The sequence below is a fragment of the Sphaeramia orbicularis genome, unplaced genomic scaffold (assembly GCF_902148855.1).
Source record: "Sphaeramia orbicularis unplaced genomic scaffold, fSphaOr1.1, whole genome shotgun sequence".
In the NCBI taxonomy this organism is placed as follows: domain Eukaryota; kingdom Metazoa; phylum Chordata; class Actinopteri; order Kurtiformes; family Apogonidae; genus Sphaeramia; species Sphaeramia orbicularis.
In genome coordinates this window covers 1-5,463 of record NW_021941703.1, presented here as the reverse complement: position 1 = coordinate 5,463, position 5,463 = coordinate 1, and the positions used below count along the sequence as shown (strand labels likewise).

The window sequence follows — 5,463 nt, the reverse complement described above, 5'->3', positions numbered from 1 at the left end:
GAACATTTACGAAAACTCACCAAATTTTGCACAAAATTCAGAAGTGCGAGAAATTAATTTACATATAGGTTCGTAGATGTCGGTAAAGAAATGTTGCCGCAGCGCCCCCTTGAAAAGTGGAAATGCATTACGCCGATGGGAGCACATCCAACGTAAAGTTTGTTGTAGAGCCACGAAAATCGGTACACAGATTCATCATGAGGAGACAAACAAAAAATATTACTATGGCCACGCCCCAAAACCAACCCTTAGTCGGCCATATTGGATTGAACTTTCCAAAATGAATTGAATTGAATGAATTCACAAAATTCAAATTTTGTGAATTTCCATTCACAAAATGCTGAGTCAGCGTTTTCGCTGACGTCGTATTTTAACTATCTCCTTGGCTGTTTGGCTGAATGAGCTCAAAATCAGTGTACACTATCTAGAGAAGCGGGGGCATCAAAAGTTAGCCGAATTTTTTGGATAGGTGTCACCGTTTTTGTGTGACGACGTCGCAAACTTTGCAAAGTTTCTTCGTGAATTTACCATTACAAAAATTGCTTCAGCTCAGACATACGAACACCGATTTGGCTGAAATTTGACTCAGACATCTGTCTCCAGGCCTACACCTATTTGTCAAAAGAAACTGAAATTTTGCACTACAGCGCCCCCTACAAAAATTTTTATATTTTTTTATTAAAATTTCTTCAGTTCGGACATACAAACACCGATTTGGCTCAAATTTGACTCAGACGTATCTCCCAGGCCTACACCCATTTATCAGAAATATTTGAAATTCGGTGCCATAGCGCCCCCTACAATTTTACCTTTACGAAAATTACTTCACGTTAGACATACGAATACCAATTTGGCTCAAATTTGAATCAGTGTTCAGTCTCCAGGCCTACACCCATTTATCAAAGAAATTGCCACTTGGCTCATTAGCGCCCCCTAATAATTACCTTCACGAAAATTGCATTAATTCGGACATACGAACACTGATTTAGCTCAAATTTGACTCAGTGGTACATCTCGCAAACCTACACCCATTCAATGGTAGAAATTTATTTTTAGCTGCATAGCGCCCCCTACAGATTTACTTATACAAAACTTTCTTTAGTTCGGACATACAAACAAAGATTTGCCTCAAATTTGAATCAGTTGTCGATCTCCCAGGCCTACACCCATTCATCAGAAGACATTGAAATTTGGTGCTAGAGCGCCACCTGCTGAACGATGGACATACTTCTACTGGACGTGCCCGTGGCGAGGCCCTTTAGATGCCGCTTGCGGCTTTTTCATTTATTATTGTCTGTTAACAGCTAGAATCTGTCTACATGTAACATCCGGTCTACTTCCGGTTCCGGTTCACTGTGTTGTGCGCCTGTGCTCCGGTTTACGGTACCAGACGCTGCTCGTCTCATCCGGGTTTTACGGCGCAAACAGCCGCAGTGTCCGGTGTTTATCTGCACTGGTACCGGCCCCGAACCCCGTCTGCACCGGGCCGAGCCGAGCCGAGCCGTTCCACAGCGGGATCTGGGACAAAGCTGCTGTCCGCTCCTCACATCAGCGGTGAGTAGTGTGTGTTCACCGACAGGAAAGAAATGGACGGGCTGAAAGTGGGTTTTATTAGTGCGACACCAAACCGTGACGTCATCGGTCACCTTGGACTGATGATCGATTAATCAGATATTGTAATTCGTCGTTTCTATCCGTGCAAAATGTTCCTACAAAGACATAAACAGGACATCAGTTCTGGCTGCTCATCTGCTTTGGTTCCTGTCCCTTCTCAAATGTTTTCTGGCCAGGTGTCTGTTTTTTTATTCATCAGAATATTGTTTCTGATTTTTTTTACTTATTCAAAATATTGTTTGGTATTTTCTCACATCCTGCGAACAAATCAGATCAATATTACACAATCAGTCTAATTCTAATTTTGGCCAAATACCACATTCACTCATCCAAATTCTCAAACCTTCCTTTTTAATTTTTAAAACTGAGCTTACCCTTTAGATTTCAAATATTCAGTACTCTAAAAATAAAAAAGGGATCAAAACCACTGATTTATGGAGCAGTGGTGAACTTTGTGCAGTTTGACGTATTGTTTTTGTTTGTGTGTCTTGTGCCCAGGCTGATGTTGGGTTCTTACATTCAGATTCCACTGGACCTGTCCGGTCCTTCTTGTACTTTGTGTAACACTAAATAAATAAATATTAAAAAAAAAAAAAAAGATTGCTCAGATATTGATCCGGGTTTATGGTCCTTCTTTCAGGTCTTCGTTCGTCCCTCTGGTCCCCGGTGCCCACCAGAGCCCCCGACCTGGACCTGGACCTGGGTCCTCATCCTGATTCACCTGCGGATCCGAACGAACCCAGTCTGAGTTCATGCCGGATTTCGAGCATTTCAGATTCTCCTACTCCAGCATGAATCCGGTCCTGGGGGAGAGCAGCTTCCTGCCCCCCCCACAGCTCCACCAGGGGGGGTCTACGCCGAGTCCGTCCCGGAGCCGGGCTACTTCCTGGGGGACGTGGGGGGTCGGGACCGGACGGGCCGGACCCGGGCTCGCTCCCCCCGTCGGGCCTGGCCTACCTGCACCTGACCCCCCCCCCTGCATCGCGCCCCCCCCGTGGCCACGGCGCTGCGTAACGACCTGGGCTCCAACATCAGCGTGTTGAAGACGCTCAACCTGCGCTTCCGCTGCTTTTTGGCCAAAGTGCACGAGCTGGAGCGCAGGAACAGGTGTTGGAGAAGCAGCTGCAGCAGGCCCTGGGGGGGGGCACCGAGGGGGGGGGGCACCACAGGACAAACACCAAAGACACGGGGTCCAGACCGGGTTCATGGGGCTCATCCACAACGCCGCCGCCACCCCCCGGAGGCCTCCTGTCCTCCCCCTGAACCCCCCCCTCCTCTGTATGACAACCGGTACCTGAACCCAGTCGCCGTCTCCACCGACTCCAACTCCAACCTGACCACCAGCCCGGTTCTGACCCCCCCTGACCCGTTCAGAACCAACGTCAATGACCAGTACGGGGGGGCGCACAACGACAACATGCCTCCCCCACCCCCCCGCTTCCTCCTGGGACCATCTGGTCCTTCAGCCACGCTCGGCGCTTCAGCACCGGCAGGGAGTCGTGTGTCACCGGGCCCGGGAGGGGCCCGTGGACCCCCCCGGACGGGGTCGGGGTCCAGATCGACACCATCACCCCAGAGATCCGGGCCTTGTACAACGTCCTGTCCAAGGTGAAGAGAGAGAGGGACGCGTACAAGAGGAGGTGAGGCCCGCTGCAGGTGGACCCAACCAGAACCAGAGTCAGAACCAGGACCAGAACCAGAGTCATATTCAGAACCAGAACCATATTCAGAACCAGGGCCAGAACCAGAGTCAGAACCAGGACCAGAACCAGAGTCATATTCAGAACCAGAACCATATTCAGAACCAGGACCAGAACCAGAGACAGAACCAGGACCAGAACCAGAGTCATATTCAGAACCAGAACCATATTCAGAACCAGGACCAGAACCAGAACCAGAGTCATATTCAGAACCAGAACTGAGCCGAAATTAGATTGGGAATCAAAATCAGAATCACACCCAAAATCAGAACCTAAATCAAAATGGATCAAAAATCTGATTCAGAACCAGATTAAAGACAAGAATCAGTATCAGAACCAGAATCTTTCAAAATCAGATTCAGTATCAAGTTGGTGGTAGAAACCCGATTCCAAATCCGAACCAGATTATGGAACATCATCATTGATCAGATAATTGTAATAACCAGGTGTGATGCGTTCACTGTCCCTTCAGAAATAGGATAATCCATAAACCCAGGTTTAGACGTTTCACTTCATTATTGGATGGATTTCAGAGTTCGTTTGTACGTAGACTTCCTGTTCCTGTCGTGTCTGTTTTCTGTGATTTACTTTTTTTCCACCTGTTCAGATGAAACTGAACTGAATAAACCAGATGAACCTGAACACATCTGAGGACATGACCAGGGTGTCAACGGGTCAGTGTTGTAGAATGGGTTCTGATCCAAAGCCTTTGTCCTGTTTTCATCAACTGGAGTTTCCTTCAGCCGTTCAGCTTCAGTTGGACTGAAACGATGCCACACACAAACCTGCAGTCGATTCCAGAGGAGGTGAAAGTGTGTGTGTTTGAAAAACTCACATATGTGTGAACATGTGTGACATGAACCACAGACACACTGAAGAACCTGACGTCAGCTGTGGAGCTTCAGTTTAGAAGTTCTATGTGAGAACCTGCTGTTCTAGAGGCTGTGGAGCTTCAGTTTTAGAAGTTCTGTGTGAGAACCTGCTGTTCTAGAGGCTGTGGAGTTCAGTTTTAGAAGTTCTGTGTGAGAACCTGCCGTTCTAGAGGCTGTGGAGCTTCAGTTTTAGAAGTTCTGTGTGAGAACCTGCTGTTCTAGAGGCTGTGGAGGTTCAGTTTTAGAAGTTCTGTGTGAGAACCTGCTGTTCTAGAGGCTGTGGAGGTTCAGTTTTAGAAGTTCTATGTGAGAACCTGCTGTTCTAGAGGCTGTGGAGGTTCAGTTTTAGAAGTTCTGTGTGAGAACCTGCTGTTCTAGAGGCTGTGGAGGTTCAGTTTTAGAAGTTCTGTGTGAGAACCTGCTGTTCTAGAGGCTGGGAGGTTCAGCTTTAGAAGTTCTATGTGAGAACCTGCTGTTCTAGAGGCTGTGGAGGTTCAGTTTTAGAAGTTCTGTGTGAGAACCTGCTGTTCTAGAGGCTGTGGAGGTTCAGTTTAGAAGTTCTGTGTGAGAACCTGCTGTTCTAGAGGCTGTGGAGGTTCAGTTTAGAAGTTCTGTGTGAGAACCTGCTGTTCTAGAGGCTGTGGAGGTTCAGTTTTAGAAGTTCTGTGTGAGAACCTGCTGTTCTAGAGGCTGTGGAGGTTCAGTTTTAGAAGTTCTGTGTGAGAACCTGCTGTTCTAGAGGCTGTGGAGGTTCAGTTTTAGAAGTTCTGTGCAGCTTTGAGTCGTTTGTGTCCTGATGAATCAGATCAGTTTACGTCGACTGGATGGAAACGAGTCCCACTGAGGTTTTTTACAGAAGAAACAGTCAGCAAAAGAAGAAGAGTGACCATGTGACCTTCAGTTCAAACGGGGGAGGGAGAGGAATGTTTATCAGTTGTTCATTTGTTATTTATCAGTTGTTTATGTGTTATCAGTTGTTTATTTGTTGTTTAAGTTTTTTTTTTGTTGTTTATCAGTTGTTTACCTGTTGTTTATCAGTTGTTTTTTGTTATTTATCAGTGTTTATTTGTTGTTTATCAGTTGTTTACCTGTTGTTTACCTGTTGTTTATCAGTTGTTTATCAGTTGTTGTACCTGTTTATTCAGTTGTTTACCTGTTGTTTATCAGTTGTTTACCTGTTGTTTACTGTTTACCTGTTTGTTATCAGTTGTTTATCAGTTACCTGTTGTTATCAGTTGTGTTGTTTATAATGTTGTTATTATTGTTATCAGTTGTTT

The 5,463-nt window shown here is 46.2% G+C and overlaps 1 pseudogene; it reads left to right on the top strand.

The window, feature by feature from the left end:
• The first annotated feature begins 1,402 nt into the window (after positions 1-1,402).
• Positions 1,403-3,258, top strand: LOC115416841 (intermediate filament family orphan 1 pseudogene; annotated as a pseudogene).
• The last annotated feature ends 2,205 nt before the right edge of the window (positions 3,259-5,463 follow it).